The 20,358-nt window shown below is 44.2% G+C and overlaps 1 pseudogene; it reads left to right on the top strand.

Annotated features, from left to right (window-relative positions):
- The first annotated feature begins 13,798 nt into the window (after positions 1-13,798).
- LOC131762865 (52 kDa repressor of the inhibitor of the protein kinase pseudogene) lies at positions 13,799-18,961 on the top strand (annotated as a pseudogene).
- The last annotated feature ends 1,397 nt before the right edge of the window (positions 18,962-20,358 follow it).

Here is a 20,358-nt window from a genome sequence, read left to right as displayed (position 1 = left end):
AGTGTCTCACTTTTCACATCACTTTATCTTCTCTCTTTCACTTTCTAAGGTCCCATGATAATCCTTCGAGGTACATCAGGGATCACTGAGCCTTGAGCAACCAAAAAAGACTTGGGTTCTGAGCACGGCTTTGGCACAGCTGAACTGTGTGACCTTGGGCAAGTTCCATCCCCTCTCTGGGCCTCCATAGCTGTATGTTTTCCTCTACAGGGTAAAGGTGTAGGCATCGATACACCTGAGGTCCCTTCTAGCTCTGACATTCTCTAGGTTCTAAGCTCCATATAACAGATAAGAAAATCGAGGCTTAGTATGCGGTTAGTGTGCATGGGAGAAAGGCCTCCTCCTGTTGTCCCACGGGGACCTGCCTTTCCTCTCCTCTCAGCTCAACCCAGGAACAGGCGAGGGAAGCACCTCCAGCCCCTCTGCATCTCAGGGACTCATTTAAAGGAGAATCAAGTTTTTTGGCTCCTTTTCTTGTCTGGATCCAGAAGCAGGAAGCTTACCAGTGTTTAATGAAGCCAGGACCAACCTAATTATCAAAGGCATTTTCAATAAGCACCTTTCACTCCATGTAGGGAGCTAGCACACTCAGAATAAAAAGAGAAGAAAAGCCATTATCTTGAAATACCTGGGCGCCTACCTGGGCTGAGCCCTGTGAAGTCATTATGAGTAATTATGGGCTATCGTCCCAGCACAGCACACAGTCCTTGCTGGTACAAGTAATGAGCCGAAGCGTGAGGCCCCTGACAGGCAGGGAGGCTGAGGTCATCCCAAAGGGCAACTTTCCCTTTTTAATTTCCTTCCATCCCACTTCTTATGAGTGTCCCCTCCCAGTTCCTTCATTTCAGAGTTCTGCTTTCACTCCCAACAGATTTGTTATCCCAAGTTTCTTTTCATTCAGGGAGAAAGTCACCGTGCCCTGAGACTCTATAGCTGTGCACTCTAGAAGCTTTACTGCAAGAGCTTTCCTAATTTTCTACCCAGCTCACTCTGAGCTGATGCTTGCTTATACTGGGGTGATGTAGTGAAGGCGGTGACATGTGGTCAGTTGAGATGAGGTGGACAAAAGGAGAAGCTTTTGTTTGGAAGAGAAGAAATTTAAAATTATGCTTGGACATTTAAATTGAAGATGCAGATTACACATCTAACTTAAATGTTAGACTGACACATCTAACATTTCAAATATGGAGTATAGGGAAGGGTCAGTGCCAGAGATACAGATTTGAGAGTCATCAGAATATCTGGCACATAAATCCATAAACCAGCTGAAATCATTCACGGAGAATGTGTTCACGGAAAATGACGGGCATGCAGGACTGGACCCCGGCCCTGGAGCACCCAACATTTAGAAGTTGAACAGAGGAAGAGCAATTGCAAATTGGAACCAACTGCTGCTGCTGAAAGGACTGCCTCAGCTGCTGTGAAAAAGCAAGACTAGATGATGTTGACAGAAACAGGAAGCAGAGGAAAATTATATCCCTTCTGCCTTCCAGTCTACCTCTGGCGAGCCCTACTGGCAGAACCTAACAGGGTGCTAGATAGTTGAGCAGAAAAGTAGTTTTCACAGTTCTTGCCCCAGCATCACAAAATAAAGGATAGAAGGATAGGATTCAAGCTGAGAGACAAGAGCTGTATAACTGGCACACATTATAGTTCTTGCCTACTGTCTAAGGCCAGCCCAACTACTGCTTTCTCTCATATTCACCTCATGGTCTCTGAGAGATAAGAGGTGGCTGAGAAAAGCAAAGATCGGGGGGAGTCAGCATCAGCTGAGAGAGCTGCCATATTGGGGAAAGTAGATCAGCTTCTTAGCATCGAGATCAGAATGGAGCTGCTGGGAACTGGCAGTGTCAGAAACCCATAGCACTTGAGTGACCTAAGGTGTCGGAAGGATGGAAGGAGAGGCAAGAGTGAGGGGAGGTCAGTATTCCCTAGGAATAAGGATGAGAAGGCAGGCTTTCAGCTGGGATTCAGAAGGTAGAGCTGGGAGAGCTAATTCTACCTCTGAAGCCTCCTTTCCCCACATCCGTCTCTGTTCCGGGCAGGGAACACTTAGTGGAACTAAATAACCCTGTCCTTCCTTTCAGATCCCCTTGGATTAGGTTCTTAATGGACTTCACCAGGGGTGGGGCAGGGTGGGAAACCAGAGATCTGAGAAGGGTGTGGGGATATTGGTGTCGGGGGCACCTAGGCAATTCGGTTTTCTGTCTGGAGAGTTCTCCCATGCCAACAATTCTTTACCTCTAATTTAATGTCCTAAAAATTAACAAGAGAGGCAGGAAGTACTGCTGCCCCACTAGGTCCTGACTGACTCACTTCTGTCAGCTCACCCATCAGATTTCTCCCATGCTCACCACCTGCTAAGCAGTACCACAGCTCCGGAGCAAACCTGACTTATAGACCTGTCAACCATCTCCGTATTGACAGGATATCTGACCTTAACCTTCTGAAATCTCTAGCTATCCAAAGTTTCCTGTGGAGGTCCTAACGCTTGGTGATTTGAGTCCCACTCCCAATCTATGTGGTTATATAGACACCCCCTCTCTCCCATGTTCCCTCTACTGCCTCAGGAGACAGAAGGCATTTTAAGAGCTTACAATCAAGGACTGGGGAAGACATCCTATAATGCTCCAGTCTGGCTTCCCATGACCCCATGAACCTCAAGTATGATGACATTGAAATCCTGATGGAGTAATCATAGTTCAGGCATCAAAAATGGAGTTGGGTGGCCATGGAGGATCTGGTCTGACATGTCCCTGCACAACTAAGAACTTGAACTTTCTGTGAACTGTACTAAACCGAAGAACACCAGCCATTTTAAAACACCTGCTAGCTGCAACCTTGTGTCCCAAGGTTGTTCCCCCTTGTAACTATGCAACCATTTCAGACCCCAACCATCCTTGCTGAATAAGCACCCTTACTTCGTGCCAGCTCCAATTACACTTCTTGATAAACAACTCATGTAACTAACCGTGGCCTTGAGGCTTTTGCCCTTATAAACTTTCTCCATTTTGTAGTCCAGCAGAACACAATTCAAGTGCTGCTTGAATCTGTGTCTCCTGGGCTGCAGTCCTAACAAATCCAAAATAAATGCCTCTTTATTTCAATCAGGTCCCTGCTTCTGAAATTTTGGTTAACAAGTCCTTCAGTGCAGCCAGGCTAGGACAGGAGTCCTGAATCCCAAGCAAGGACTCTGGCCATTCCCCCATCACATCTTCTTGCACCGCATAGCCCCCTACCTTCTGCAGAGGTTTGGCTCCTTGGTGCCTTTTCCTGGAACCCTCAGCCTGCACTCTACATCTGATCTCTGCAGAAAAAGATGATAGAACCTAAGCTCACCACTGATTTGGACCAAAGCCCTGGTGATGATTTAAACCAAAATGCATTAATAGCTCTGAATATTTCATACCAGGTACATTAGAACAACGAGCATTATTTATCAAATGCTGATCACCCATCATGGGTATTAATACATTTTGCTTCACAGTGTCAGCCAAAGGGAAATTAGCTTCAGGAAATAAGGTAGGAGGCTTTTGGTAGGAGGTACTTTTGCCTCAGGAAATAAAAAAAATAAATCTTGCATGGATGGAAGGTGTGGGCTAATGGTGTTATCCAACCTCACTCTGGCTTCTAACAAAACTTCTACAAGGCTCACAAAGAGGGCTTTAAAAACACCACGTGAGTAGGGGTCTGCCATCATATCCCAGACAAAACCAGGCTGGGCTGAGCCTCCTCTTTCTCCAGCAGATATTAATTTCCCAATGTCTGAAATGGAGCCCAACGTCTAGCACTTCTGGGTTTCTGCAGAGGATGATAAAGGAGTAAATGGGCTTAATTGATTAAAGAGGGATTTAGTTGATCTGAGAAAGAAGCTCACAGCAAAGGGCAGCTCTATTCTCTCATGCAGGGCGCAGTTTTCATCATGTCGAGTCTCTGACACTGCTCCCTTTGACCTGTGCTCTCAAACCCATTTATCAGTCAGGGTCTGCCCAAGAAACAAACCACTCTAGCTATTTTAAGCAGCGAGAAATTTAATACAGAGAATGAGGTGCTTATACACCTGCTGGAAGGTTTGGAAGAGTGGGCTCTAAACTAAGCCTCCAAGGGTAACTCATGGAACTTCACCCAACCAACCCACCAGAATTATCAGTCTAGCCTTATCTTTTCCTTATTTTATGGTCACGCTGATGTTAATTTACTGTTAAAGAAATAAACTATAAAGAAAATATATTTCATTTCTAAAGCAATGTAGAACATTTTAGTTTATTTAAAAATTTTTTGTCATAAGTATATGGCTCTTCAAGCCTATTGGGGGTGGGGGGAGCCAATTAGAAAAAATTTCCTAGGAGCATATTATGAGATCTTGTACTCACAGGACAATTTCACTTGTATATTGCACCCTGCCTGTTTACCTGGCCTTGCTCTGATCACCTCCGGGAGCTCCTTCCCTCAGCATTCAGCCTCCCCATCAGATCCAGCCTGTTAACATCAACAAGGATGGGGCCCCATGTTCAAAAAGCAGGGAAAAAGTGCCATTAAAGTTACGAAAATATGAAGCCCTTTTCTTTCTTCCCTTCCTTTCTCTCTTGATTTGTTACGGTGTTTATTTGCTATTTAATGTCATTCTAAGTAAAAAAAAAAAAAAAAAAAACTTAAAAAAATTTTGAATTATTAACATAAATTTTACTGTTCATCTTTATTTTGCACAATTCCAGTTTAGAATGCAAATGTTAGGTCATTTAGTTCATACGCAGAATCACCAACATTACATAATTCACATTTCATAGTTTGTACATCTACACATATTTTGCTCTTACCAAAAGAGTAGAAAGGCATAAAACTAACTCAGCTGTTTTCATTTGACTTCCTGATATGTGCACATCCTACCAACACTTCCTACTTACAGCTTGTCGATGACTAAAGAAGGACAAAAAGCGAAAGGTACTATGAGTGGTCCTGTTTTTCCCTTTCCTTCTATGTCATCATTTTCAGTATTAGAGGCTGGCTAATTCAAGAAAGTCAAAGAAGAAAGAAAATGACATTAAATAGCAAATAAACATTGTAACAAGTCAAGAGAGAAAGGAAAGAAAGAAAGATAAGGGCTTTCTATTTTAGTAACTTTAATGGTACTTTTCCCTGCTTTCTGAACAAGGGCCCCCATCCTTGTTGATGCCCTAATGGAGGCAGCAACAAAATCCAGTGGGAGACGTGGGCAGAAGGACACATTCTGATAGTGGGGATCTGAGAGCAGCATGAAGGACTGGACTTGGACTGGATACACATTACTTCATTCTTAGTTCCATTAAAGAAAAAAATTATTCTGACACTCGTTAAATTAATAAGGAAGACTTTATTCAGGACTATTGCAATAGGGAAGAGAGAATGGGCTCCACTCCCAGTACAGCAAAGGCAGCTGGGGATTTATGGCCAATGAGCAGAATGAGGGGGTCAGTGGATGGAAGATTTTTAAGAGAAGACATCAAGGGTAGAAGGAATCTTGCTAAACTGACTTAACGGGATCCTTGCTAAAGCCAAGGTCAAAAACTTACACATCAAAGGTGGGGATGAGGAGCATCTGATGTCAAAGGTGGGGGAATTGTCACCACACTGACTTAGCAGGGCTCTTTGGCTAAGACTGGGCTAGGCAGGGCCACAGGGCAGGACACAAGATGGGGGCCAAGGTCAAGGCCTAGTTGAGAAAAGGCTTAGAGGATCCTGACTAAAGTTTGGTCAAGGAGAGAGCCTTTGTCAGTTCTCAGCACTGTGCACATCTGTTTGTTGCTGCGGCTGTCAGAATTTCTTTGGGTACAGGGAGGGATGTGTTTGGGTGGCAGGAGGAGGGGTAATTCACAAACACGCAGGCCCCAGGGCTGGGGATCTGGCTCTAGGCCTTTAACCTTCAATTGTAAGAATTTCTTCTGCTTTGGGACAGGTGGCAGAAAGCCTCACTCTACTAAAGCAGGGGGCTTATTTGTGCCCCAGTGTGAAGCCAGCAAAAGCTACAGGGTTCCCATCCTGGCCTCAATATCTCAATGTCCTACAGTCTCATTTCCAGTGACTGAGTGTAGGTGTGGGATGCAAGAGCTGGGAGGACTAGGACGGAGAGAGGGTCTCGGTGAACCTCATGCCTGGAGCCTTTTGTAGCCCACACTCCCAACCTGCTCACTCAGAGAGATATCAGCCAAATAACTGAACTACAAAACTATGGTAGGGTTGGAATGTGCTTCAGGGTGTTAATAAAAATTTTCCAAAACTTGTAAATAAGGCAAAAATATTGCTGCATACAGTGGTTAAGAATCTGCCTGCCAGTGCAAGGGACATGGGTTCGAGCCTTGGCCCTGGAAGATCCCACATGCCGTGGAGCTACTAAGGCCACACGCCACAACTACTGAGCCTGAGCCCTAGAGCCTGCAAACCACAACTACTGAGCCTACGTGCCACAACTACTGAAGCCTGCATGCCTAGAGCCCATGGTCATAACAAGAGAAGCCACAATGAGAAGCCCGTGCACCACAACAAAGAGTAGCCCTGGCTCACTGCAACTAGAGAAAGCCCGCGGGCAGCAACAAAGACCCAACACAGCCCAAGCTAAAAAATAAAATAAAATAATAAATAAATTTATTTAAAAATATATATATAATATATTGCTGCATACACTTTCAAATTTATACTAGAGCATTTCCCAAGAAGCCTGCCTATGCATCTCCTGACTCCCGAGGGACTATACCTTTGTATGATGTTGATAGGGACCCACACTCTGTAAAGTTAGATGTTAACTTTTAGATGATTGATAAGCTGTAAGTGATTTTTTTTTTTTGTCCAGTAGAGGCTCAAATATATTCTATCCAGTAGAATAGATAGGTCCAAACATTACAGTATTCTTGCCCTGAGGAAATTAACCAAGTTTTGTAGTTAACTTAGCAATCTTTCTTTCTCTTGCTATATTTACTGCCTCGCATACTTTTCTTTAAAATGGCTTTACCATTGTGCTCCTTCCCTCATTAATGAATTAAATCAATGCTCACTATATATTTACATGAGAGTCATGTCTTACTTTTTTTTTTTTTTGTGGTAGGCGGGCATCTCACTGTTGTGGCCTCTCCCTTTGCGGAGCACAGACTCCGGAAGCACAGGCTCAGCAGCCATGGCTCACAGGCCCAGCTGCTCCGTGGCATGTGGGATCTTCCCGGACCGGGGCACGAACCCGTGTCCCCTGCATTGGCAGGCGGACTTGCAACCACTGCGCCACCAGGGAAGCCGGATTTTGGGCTGGTTATGTAGGAGGACAAAACTTGCCACCCAAAATGTCTCTTCAGCATGCAGATTATTATGAGCTGAAAACACTCAAGGCCCAAAAGCCTCAGGAAGAAACTTTGAACTTCCCCCTAACTGCCTAAAGAATATAGATAGAGGACCTGTTCCAGGAAGGCAGCCATCACCACAGATAACTGTAGTATTATCTAGATGTGTAGACTTGGAGAAACCTAGAGAAATCTGTTAAAATTCTGTGTCCCATTGCCTCTGCATGGCTCAGCAAACAATTGTTTACCAAACTTTTGCTTTTCTAACTCCATGTCAATTGCCTTGCTCGCCTTCAAAGTCCCAAACCCCTACCCCCAACATTCTCTTTTGTCTTTAGCTGAAGATGGTATTTAAGGTGAGAGTTTGGGCCATTTGGGCCAGTTACTCAGTTTTTCTGGGTCTCTCCCATGCATACATGCTATTAAACTTTTGAGTGATTTTCTCCTGTTAATCTGTTAATCTTCTTAGACCAGCCAGAAGAACCTAGAAGGGTAGAGGAAAATTTCTTCTTTCCTGACAGTTGTGTTAGGGGAACCACTGACTGAAACCGCCCACGGGGGCCAGGCCGGATAGTAACCACTTGCATGAGTTATCTTAACAACAGGAGATCCTGGTAAGGAACACGGAACTAACAAGCCACCACCAGCTGGAAGAATTTGGGAAAGGTCAAAAGGAGAGAGGAGACGCCAGTCCACGTGTCCTACCAACCTCCCAGAATCCTCCTCGCTGGAATCCATCTTGGCTGAGTGATGTGCATGCCACCGGGAAGGACCCTGAGTCGGAATGATTGACCAGAGACAACCCAGAAACTAACCCCATCACCATAAAACCTGAGACTGTGAGCTACGTGACAGAGCAGTCCTCCTGGGTTCCCTTACCCTCCTGCTCTCTGCCCGGGCACCCCTTCCCAATAAAGTCCCCTGCTTTGTCAGCACGGGTGTCTCCTCGGACAATTCATTTCCGAGTGTTAGACAGGAGCCCACTGGAAGGGGTCCCCCTTCCTGCAGCAGTTGCTACGTAGATAACTGACTGCTCAGCTACTGCTCTGTCTCTGTCTGTCTCTATCTACTCCAGCTCAGCTGAGCTCCTAACACCCTTGCTGTTTTCATAACCATTAGACTAGGGTACCTTAAGCTCAAAAGTATTTTTTTCCCTGATGATAACAGGTAACATTTTTTTTTAGCATTTGCTGTATGCTAGACACAGTGCTATACACTTTATATGCATTATCTTCACTAATCCTCATGAGAACTACCTTTATTATTGATGATTGTGTGCCAGACACACTCTTCTACTTTTTTGTAAGATGAGAAAACTGTGGCTTGAAAACATTAAATGATTTGCCCAAGGTCCCACAGCTAGTAAGTGGCAAAGTGGGAACTGGGACGTGGATCTGTATGATCTAAAGTCCGAGCACTTAATCACCCCACTTTCTGACTGTGCTCCCAGGCACCTCTCCACCTGGCACTTACCTGAACTCCTGGCATGTAACAGGGGCTCACTAAAGTTTCCTTATGTGAATAATTCTCAATTTTCTATCTTCTGCCCTAAATGCGCAGTCCTATGCCAACCTTTAGTGCAGGACGTTTCAGTTAGTTGCCCCAAAGCCACTTCTCAGTGTGCCCAACCCTGAGTTAATCATAGTCTCACCTAAATGTTCCTCCTTCCCAATGGTTCCATTTCTCATAATACCACCATTTTCCCTTCCCCAACCTAACAACCCTACAGTCATTTTAGACATAACATTCCTCAATACCCCCAGCCCCATACCAGATCTGATATCAACTTTGACTATTTTTCTCTTTGCAGCAAATCTTCACCTCTCTGAATGCACTCTGGCCTTAGCTCTCCTCACCCGGGCTGATGACCAATACAGCCCCCAGTCTCAGAGCCCTGCCCCTGAGGACACTTTTCCCCCTGGCTTCTCAGATCCTAACTGTACACATGCACACATTCCCAAATAATGATGATGGTGAAACTGAGCAGGACCCTGGGTGGGCGGGGGTGGGGGCTCCTGGACACAAAAGTCTTTGTGTCCCCCATTTTCTTGTTAGCAGGAAGTAGGCTTCATTCTGAATTCCAATGGGCAATTCAAACAGTTGCTGATTAGGGAAGGGAGGGGATGCAGAAACATTGGAAGAAGAATCAAGAAACAATAGTTCAGCCTTGGGGCAGGGACCCGGTTCCACCTCAAGGGATATACATTACAATATCTTTGAGCTGTTTTGCAGCTAAAACCCCCACCAGGTGGGAGAAGTTAACTGTGTGCTGCCCACAAGCACATAGACCCCAGACGGGTTGGAACCAAAAGGTTGATGATGCAGACTCCCACTTACCTCACAACCAACCAATCAGAAGAATGTCCATGAGTTGATGACACCTTCTTTTTTTTTTTTTTTTTTTAACATCTTTATTTGAGTATAACTGTTTTACAATAGTGTGTTAGTTTCTCTTTTACAACAAAGTGAATCAGTTATACATATACATATGTTCCCATAACTCTTCCCTCTTTTGTCACCCTCCCTCCCACCCTCCCTATCCCACCCCTCTAGGTGGTCACTAAGTACAGAGGTAAACTCCCTGTGCTATGCTGTAGCTTCCCACTAGCTATCTAATTTACATTTGGTAGTGTGTATATGTCCCTGCCACTCTCTCACATCGTCACAGCTTACCCTTCCCCCTCCCCATATCCTCAAGTCCATGCTCTAGTAGGGATGACACCTTCTTTGAACCATTACTATAAAACTTCTCACTACCCCCTCCAAGTTGGGACACACAGTTTTGAGGGCATTAGCCAGGTGTGGCCCCTATTGCCTGGCAAAGCAATAAAGCTATTCTCTTCTACTTCACCCAAAATTCTGTCTCTGAGATTTAATTTGGTGTCAGGGTACAGAGAGGCCAGATTCAGCTTTAATGAGCCACAGAGAATTGCATTTTATCTTTTTTTTTTTTTTTTTTCTTGTGGTATGCGGGCCTCTCACTGTTGTGGCCTCTCCCGTTGTGGAGCACCGGCTCCGGGCGTGCAGGCTCAGCGGCCCTGGGTCATGGGTCTAGCTGCTCCGCGGCATGTGGGATCTTCCCGGACCAGGGCACGAACCCGTGTCCCCTGCATCGGCAGGCGGACTCTCAACCATTGCGCCACCAGGGAAGGCCCTGCATTTTATCATTTTGTAGTAAAATATTTAGGCTTGGTTTTGACTGGAGTTGGGGGTCTGTGTTTTTGTTTGAGGAAAGGAGATTGGTAGTTTCATGTCATAAATAAAATATGAATTCATGCCCTCCAGATGTTATGCTACAAGGAGCACAAGTTGCCCCAGCTGTCCTCCCAGATCCTAGTTTTCCCCTTTCACCTCTAACTTCCCACTATTTGCTCCAAGAATCCAGTTCCCATTGTTATAAGCAAACAAAAATTACCAACTATTTCTAAGAGGGATGGCTCATGTTTATTATGCTTATTCTACTTATTATAGTTGTTACTCATGGCAAGTTTTCTAGGCATGAAAAAGTGCATAGAATAAGTATTTTTATGTCTTTAAAATAAAACAGAAATAATTTTATTAGTAATTGGAAAATTATAAAAATACTGGTAGAATCAAGTTTGCTGCTACAGGGACTGCAAAACAAAGATTTTTAAAGGTAATACTCCTGGCTGATTAGATCAGGAATCACTGGACAATTAGACCTGGGGACAGGGGGAGTAACTACCCTCTCATCCTTAAGATACCCCTGCTCCAGGCCACTATCAGTCCCACTCACCAACGGGACCCTATCAGCTTTGGAGCCAGGAGATGAGGAAAGGGTAGAGTGAAGGCCTGAGAGTGGGGGTCCAGAGAAAAAAGCAGGTCTGTGCACCTCTTTGGTCGCTAAAACCAAGGTCCTCAACAGCCCACAGTCTCTCCTCTCCAATCCTAAGATGATAGCACAGGCATTTTTTTTTTTTTTTTCTTTTGGTGGTATGCGGGTCTCTCACTGTTGTGGCCTCTCCCGTTGCGGAGCACCGGCTCCGGGCGTGCAGGCTCAGTGGCCATGGCTCACGGGCCCAGCCGCTCCGCGGCATGTGGGATCTTCCCGGACCGGGGCACGAACCCGTGTCCCCTGCATCTGCAGGCGGATTCTCAACCACTGCGCCACCAGGGAAGCCCGCACAGGCATTTTAAAGACCGTATCTGTCAAGAGATATGAAGCTTTTGCAGACTATTATGAAAGTTTTTACAAATCTGATTATCCCCCCAGTGAACCAAATTACAGTAAATTCTTCCAACAAGATTAGCATCAAATAGGTTTGCTGAGTTTATTGCCAGCAGCCTTGGCCAGTAATGGAGAAAGAGCAGAATAAACAGAGTCCTCTGTTTCTTTTTTTAGTCCTTTCCTTCATTCTCCTTTCCTTTCCCCACTCTATGAAACTTCTAGATCTTCAAGGGTAAGAGCATATAAATCATACAAGCCATTCATTCAATGATCTGCATCCATTGGGGCAGTTTCATCTGTTCCTGACCACATCCTGCGCTGTCCTTCCTTCCTGACAAACAGCAAACAGCCCCTCTTTATCTCAGTAGCTTTGTCTCTCTTCTCTGGCATTTCCTGTCCTCTGGGGAGTAATAACTGAGCCAAGAATTGGAGCTGAGGACTTCCCTGGTGGTGCAGTGGTTAAGAATACACCTGCCAATGCAGGGGACACAGGTTCGATCCCTGGTCTGGGGAGATCCCACATGCCGTGGAGCAATTAAGCCCGTGCGCCACAGCTACTGAGCCTGTACTCTAGAGTCTGCAAGCCACAACTACTGAGCCTGTGTGCTGCAACTACTGAAGCCCACACACCTAGAGCCTGTGCTCTGCAACAAGAGAAGCCACCGCAATGAGAAGCCTGCACACTGCAATGAAGAGTAGAGAACTAGAGAAAGCCTGCGTGCAGCAACGAAGACCCAACACAGCCAAAAATAAATAAAATTTAAAAAAGAAAAAGAGAATTGGAGCTGAGATGAAATTTTTTCCTCCCAGATGTCTGGGTATGGGTTGGGTGTGAATTGACCAGTAATTGGGCACAGCCTGGGGTGGTCCTGCCTCCGTCATTACATGACTCTGAAATTTAATCAAGATCTAAATCTAAAGCCATTCCCCTTTGGAGTAACCTGCCCAGCTTTCGCTTTGGCATTTGATTTCTAAATCTTTCTTTAATGTACTAGAAGAGCAGGACTTATCATTAGTCATAACTGTCAATCATCACCTTGTAAATGATGTCACATAACTTCATCTCCTCTAACTTCACCACAGCCCAGCTGGGGAGGTGGGTTGTTATCTCTATTTTACAGAAGATTAGGATGAGGCTCAAAGGGCACCAAGCCAGGCTGGGACCCTGATGAGACCTCAGTGGGCTCTGCCCACATACCCTTAGCATTCACCTCCATACTCCAAGGCTGTCACTTAGAACATCTGCATGCCTGGCAAACCAGAAATAACAGAGAGTTGAAGGAGCACCCCTCCACAAATGACAACAGGGTAGGACATAAGCACCTAGCTTCCTCGCCCTCAGTTGAGATGACTCTAAGGCATGTCTCACACCACCTCCTAAGGCTCCCCAGCAGGACAGGGCTCCAGTTGTCCACACTGGTAGCTGGCTTGATAACATCTCTTTATTGGCTTTCTTTTTTTCCCTATCTCACTTTCCCACCCCCATGAATGTTTCCTGGGATCACCTCCCCAAACACTCTGCATTCACATCTATGTCTCAGGGTCTTGCTTCAGGAAAACCCAAGCTAAGACACTTCAATTTTTGTTGCTCTAACTTCTAGCCCTGCAGTGGTAGCAATAATAGCAGTAGTTGATGGGCTTCCCTGGAACATTCAGCTAGGGTTTACATGATGGGTTCCAGGTAGAATGACCTGCCCTCACCAGGAGGTTCAAATCCCACTACTGGCCAGCATGGGATGGGTGAGGTGCACTCATGACAGGGCAATGGAGAGAACATAGCCCTGGAAGTCAGGACAACTGGTATAAGATAGTGGAAAATACTTAGCAAAAACCTGAGTTCATAGTGTATTTATTCAATTTTTTAAAAATGTTTTGCTTTTCAGTTGATAATCCTTAGCTGAGTGACCTCAGACAAACCACTTAACCACTCTGCATTGTTCATCCATCCATTAATTCCTCAAACATTTCTAAAGCTGTGTGCCAGGTAAAGTGCTAGGTGCACAGATGCAGAGATGTCCCTGCCCTCTGGGAGCTTCTAGTCTGGAGGGGCAGACCCACACTGGGTCTGTGCTATGAATTTACTGGATCTGGTAAACTCAAGGTGCAGTGAGGAGTGCATGGAGGGTCTTCCCATAAATCAGACGGAGCAGCATTAAACATAATCCTGTGTAATGGTATTTGACAGCTGATGAGACACATTTACAATGACTTATTCAGCATGTGTTTATTGAGCTCCCGTGCTCAGCACTCTTCCAGGTGCCGGGAACACAATAATTAACAGGTAAGACATACCTCTGTCCTGTGGAGCATGGAGTGCGTAGGTCAGACAAGTAAACAGGAAATTTCCACAATCACATCTCACCCTCACAACACCCATGTGAAGTAGACAAGGCTAAGATTCTGTTCCCAATTTATAATTTAGGAAACTGAGTTCCGGAGAAGAGTGATGACTTGCCCAAAGTCATAGTTAGATCATGGTGGAAACAGGACCCACACAAAGGTTCCACCCTGACTCCAAGCCATCGTCTTTCCACAGAGACAAATGTCATACCATCTCTGGGCTGGTCAGAGTTAGAATAAAGGAAGCCAACTGGGCCTCAGAAGGTGTGAGGTAGATGGGAGAGGTGGCCCTGAATGCCCCAGCAATGACCCCCAAGCAGCAGAGGTGGAGCAAATAGACAACTGAGCTTGGAACTCTCTAGGCCAAATTCAGGAGGGTCTTTGTTTTTCACATTAAGTCCCTTCAACTGTCTCCAGCCCTTCCAGTAAGGCTTGACTCAGGCTTCTTCAGACACTAATTAATTTGTTCTGAGAGGAAATAACCCATCCTTGGACCCCCTTTGTGATTATCCCTCCCTCCATGGCTCCCATCTGCTTCCTTCATGCCTAGAAATAAGAAGACTGAAGGGGATAAAAACAAGCCTGCAGATAGGCTGCCGCTGATCTGAAAGTCCCATGTTGAAATCTTCCCTCTAAACATGGCTTTGGGGGCAGTGGAGAAAGGTTGCCAAAGCCTCTGATAAAAATACAGAGATGTGGGATGTGGCTTTAACCAGAAATGCTGAATGGGAGTCATGAATAATCTGGCTTTTCATTAGGCAGAGCCAGATGTTGGAGTTGGTGGAGGGTGGCTGGTGAGGAGCAGGAATGACTCTAGAAATCTCTTTTCTAGGAGTGGGAGGCATAGGTTTCCAGGTACAAAGGGAATATCTCAGGGTCAGGGGAATGACCTTGGGTACCCTCTGTCCAGACAGCCAAAGTCCTTGGCTAGAGAAGCTCAATAACCTGCTAAGGGGCTCTGAACCCAATTCTACTCTGTGTGTGTGTGTGTTGGGAGTGGGGGTGGATCTCCCCACACCAACAAAAAATAGAGTCTTTGTAAATATAATCAAGTTAAAATGAAGTCATACTGGATTAAGGTGGACCTTAATGCAATGACCAGTGTCCTTATAAGAAGAGGGAAATGTAGACACACAGAGAGAGAAGGCCAGGCCATGTGATGACAGAGGCAGAGATTGGAGTAATGCAGCTCCAAGCCAAAGAATGCCAAGGATTCCACCACCAGAAGCTAGGAACAGTCAAGGAAGGGCTCTTCCTTGGAGAAGTCAGAGGAAGCACAGCCCTGCCAACACTTAGATTTCAGACTTCTAGCCTCCAGAATTGTGAAAGAATAAACAAATTTCTAAGCCACCCAGTTTGCAGTACACTTTGTCACAGCAAACCTAGGAAAGTAATACAGAGATATGAATACATATATATATATAATTGCTTATGTTTTCAAAACGAAATAATGGAACAACCAAAGAGCTGTTGGGTGACCTAGGAATGACTTCTTGGAATGACTGGGGGCCTTGGCTCTGCTCCACATGTCTCTAGCAGGCTTGACCAGGCATGGTTCCAGGCACAAATGACTAAGCAGAAATAGCTAAGGAGCCTTAATGCCTGGGCTTGGAACTGGCATACCATCACTTCCTCTTCATTCTATTGGTCAAAGATAGGCACAAGACCAGCCCAGATTCAAAGAGTGGTAAAACAGACTGAACTTCTTTAGGGAAAGACTGAAAAAGACACGTGGCAAGCGGTGTGTATGCAGAAACACATAGAGAGAAAAATTTGAGCCACTAATGCAGCCTACTGCACATATAGATAGATAGATACAGATAAAGCAAATGAGTCATTATATTCATTTTTAAACAAAATTTATTTATTTATTTATTTTTGGCTGCCTTGGGTCTTCGTTGCTGCCCATGGGCTTTCTCTAGTTGTGGCGAGCAGGGGCTACTCTTCACTGCTGTGCACGGGCTTTTCATCACGGTGGCTTCTCTTGTTGCGGAGCATGGGCTCTAGGTGCGTGGACTTCAGTATTTGTGGCATGTGGGCTCAGTAGCTGTGGCTCTCAGGCTCTAGAGCGCAGCCTCAATAGTTGTGGCGCAAGGGCTTAGTTGCTCTGCGGCATGTGGGATCTTCCCGGACCAGGGCTCAAGCCTGTGTCCCCTGCATTTGCATATGGATTCCCAACCACTGCACCACCAGAGAAGTCCCTATATTCATGTTCTTCAGATAAAACATTTTCAGAATAAGAGACAAGATATACAAACCCAATGAGATGCAAAAACAAAAATCCAGGAAATTAAGGGCAAGTTCTGTCATATATATTTTGAGTCAAAAATAATAGTATAAACTCTAATATAGAGAAAAAATAGATTTTATTTTTTAATTTAATTTCTAAGAAATATTATATTTTTTCTTTTCTAAGAAATATGTATTTCTCAGCTCTGTTCAAAAAGACCCAGAAGCAATGACAAGTCAGTAGCAAGGAACACTGCTACATGCTGTGTTCTCAAATACCATTTCCTACTAAAAGGAACCAGAATTAATTGGAGAAATGGCTAATGCAGTCTGGAGCTGGAAATGTACAAGATAAGCCCAAGTCTTCTTGTCTTGCCTGAAATCAAGTCTTGAAGACTTCAGTGGTTATGTCAAAATGACACAGTGGTCAACTTGATCAGGCCCCACTAGCCAAAGTTGAGAAAATATAAGCATCAAAAAAAAAAATAGTGACAGCAGTGGATAATAACATGTCAAAAGTATAAAAATCAGGCCCTAACGAGCCGTCTGGCCGGCCTGGCTCCCCTCCCCGGCCCCGACGGGCGGGCGGGCTGCCCTGAGGAGGTGGGGAGGGGAGGGCTGGGCCAGTCGGTGGGCAGACTGCGATGCCTGCCGAACTTCTGCGCGGCCCCCAACTGTACGCGGAAGAGCACGCAGTCGACCTGGCCTTTTTCAGGTTCCCGCGGGATACAGCCAGATGCCAGAAGTGGGTGGAGAATTGTAGGAGAGCAGACTTAGAAGATAAAACACCTGATCAACTAAATAAACATTATCGATTGTGTGCCAAACACTTTGAGACTTCTATGATCTGTAGAACTAGCCCTTATAGGACAGTTAGAGATAATGCAATACCAACAATATTCGATCTTACCAGCCATTTGAATAATCCACACCAGAAAACGAATAAAAGAATTGAGTGAAGATGAAATCAGGACACTGAAACAGAAAAAAATTGATGAAACTTCTGAACAGGAACCAAAACATAAGGAAATAAACAACAGCAGTGCTCAGAACCCCAGTGCAGAAGAAGGGGGTGAAGAGCAGGATGAAGACATTTTATCTTTAACCCTTGAAGAGAAGGAAAACAAAGAATACTTAAAATCTTTATTTGAAATTTTGATTCTTATGGGAAAACAGAACATACCTCTGGATGGACATGAAGCTGATGAAATCCCAGAAGGTCTCTTTACTCCTGATAACTTTCAAGCACTGCTGGAGTGCCAGATCAATTCTGGTGGAGAGGTTCTGAGAAAGTGCTTTGAGACAACAGCAGTTAACACATTGTTCTGTTCAAAAGCACAGCAGAAACAGATGCTAGAGATCTGTGAGAGCTGCATTCGGGAAGAAACCCTCAGGGAAGTGAGAGACTCTCACTTCTTTTCCATTGTCACTGATGTGGTGGACATAGCAGGGGAAAAGCACCTGCCTGTGTTGGTGAGGTTTGTTGACGAAACTCACAGCCTGAGAGAGGAATTTGTGGGCTTCCTGCCGTATGAAGCTGATGCAGAAATTTTGGCTGTGAAATTTCACACTATGATAACTGAGAAGTGGGGATTAAACATGGAGTACTGTCGTGGCCAGGCTTACATTGTGTCCAGTGGATTTTCTTCCAAAATGAAAGTTGTTGCTTCTCGATTTTTAGAGAAATATCCTCAAGCTATCTACACGCTCTCCTCTTCCTGTGCCTTAAATATATGGTTGGCAAAATCAGTGCCTGTTATGGGAGTATCTGTTGCATTAGGAACAATTGAGGAAGTTTGTTCTTTTTTCCATCGATCACCACAACAGCTTTTAGAACTTGACAATGTAATTTCTGTCCTATTTCAGAACAATGAAGAAAGGGGCAAAGAGCTGAAGGAAATTTGCCATTCTCAGTGGACAGGCAGGCATGATACTTTTGGAGTCTTAGTGGACCTCCTACAAGCACTTGTTTTATGTTTAGATGGTATAAATAGTGACACAAATGTTAGATGGAATAACTGTATAGCTGGCCGAGCATTTATACTCTAATGCAGTAACAGATTTTGATTTCATCGTTACCATTGTTGTTCTTAAAAATGTTCTATCTTTTACAAGAGCCTTTGGGAAAAATCTTCAGGGGCAAACTTCTGATGTCTTCTTTGCAGCCAGTAGTTTGACTGAAGTGCTGCATTCACTAAATGAAGTGATGGAAAATATCGAAGTTTATCATGAATTTTGTTTTGAGGAAGCCACAAATTTGGCAGCCAAACTTGATATTCAGATGAAACTCCCAGGGAAATTTTGCAGAGCTCAGCACAGTAACCTGGAATCTCAGCTAACCTCTGAGAGTTACTATAAAGAAACTCTAAGTGTTCCAACAGTGGAACACATTATTCGGGAACTGAAAGATATATTCTCAGAGCAACACCTCAAAGCTCTTAAATGCTTATCTCTGGTACCCTCTGTCGTGGGACAGCTTAAATTCAATACATCAGAGGAGCATCATGCTGACATGTACAGAAGTGATTTACCTAATCCTGACACGCTCTCTGCTGAGCTGCATTGTTGGAGAATCAAGTGGAAACACAGAGGGAAAGATATAGAGCTTCCATCCACTATTTATGGAGCCCTTCATCTGCCAGACATCAAGTTTTTTCCTAATGTTTATGCATTGCTGAAGGTCCTGTGTATTCTTCCTGTGATGAAGGTTGAGAATGAACACTATGAAAATGGACGAAAGCGTCTCAAAGCATGCCTGAGGAACACTTTGACAGACCAAAGGTCAAGTAACTTGGCTTTGCTTAACATAAATTTTGATATAAAACACAATTTGGATTTAATGGTGGATACAAGTAAGTCGGAGCTTCCTACAGATAATTCAGAAACCATTGAAAATATCTAAGAGACTTTTAAAATAGGCTTTCTCTTATATTTGATATTTGAAAAAATCTGTAAGAAATTTGAAAATATCTTACAGAAAAGTTGTAAGGTGTACGTAGGCCACTTAATCACTGAATATCTTGACCTGTAGGCCTCCCATTGAGTACATTAGTCATTGATAATCTGCCTGTTTAAATGGCCCGTTTGAAGTCCCATGCTTTGGAGACCTAACTGTTCTTCCAGAAGATAGCATTGAAAGTACCATGTTACACTCTGTGTGATCTTTGCTAATGGCACTTTGAAATTGTATTAGTTAAGTCATTTTAGATATAACATTTGTCACTGTGGATCTAATTGTCAGATACTTAGTTATCAGTTCTTTGAAGAAATAAATTTTGAGGAGGTATGGGAGGAAAGAATACATTTTATAAAACAATACAGTGAAGCTCATGACTGGCCTTTGAATAGTAGGAATTTTTTTTTTTTTTTTTTTTTTGGTGGTACGTGGGCCTCTCACTGCCGTGGCCTCTCCTGTTGCGGAGTACGGGCTCCGGACATGCAGGCTCAGTGGCCATGGCTCACAGGCCCAGCCGCTCCGTGGCATGTGGAATCTTCCTAGACCGGGGCACAAACCCGTGTCCCCTGCATTGGCAGGCGGACCCTCAACCACTGCGCCACCAGGGAAGCCCCTGAATAGTAGGAATTTTAAGTATGCTGTTAAAAATCTGTAAGGGACCGTTAAAATGATCAGACTATAAGAGAAACGTGTGAGCTCGCCAAACAAGGATTTCAGTGTAGATTTTGCCTTTATCAAATGAAGTTGAAGGAACAAGTTATAGTTAAAGTTTGAATGGAAGAGCCTGCCATTCTTGTTCCACATCTGGTTGTTGCTGTTTACATTCCTTTATTGAGCCTACATCTTCATAAGCTTTTTGACAGGTATATGTTGAACACTTCTGTTTCATGGTCAAGACAGGATCAGAGACCATGGATACTGACAACTGATTTGTCTGTTTTCTTCTGTCTTTTTCCATGACTATATCTACTGCCTCATCTTGATTTACAAGCAAAACCTAGAAAACCTACAAAAATAAGTGTTTTGTGGTTTATCTAGGAATAATATAGAAAATATTGCTGTTATTTTTGGTGAAGAAAATCAATTGTGTATAGTTTATTTCAACCTAAATAAAATGTGAATTTTTAAAAAAAAAGTATAAAAATCAAACAGTTCATAATTATACTTTAAAATAAAAAAACTCATCATTTGTCACCTTTGAAGGTTTCTGGGACACTAAATCATTTTTCTAGAAACTGATAAAAAGAAAAGAGTCAGGGACTTCCCTCGTGGTCCAGTGGCTAAGACTGCACGCTCCCCATGCAGGGGGCCCGGGGTTCGATCCCTAGTCAGGGAACTAGAAT

This window comes from Kogia breviceps, chromosome 1 (assembly GCF_026419965.1).
Source record: "Kogia breviceps isolate mKogBre1 chromosome 1, mKogBre1 haplotype 1, whole genome shotgun sequence".
NCBI lineage: Eukaryota > Metazoa > Chordata > Mammalia > Artiodactyla > Physeteridae > Kogia > Kogia breviceps.
Note: the sequence above shows the minus strand (reverse complement) of the source record. Positions and strands in the feature narration are given on the sequence as shown.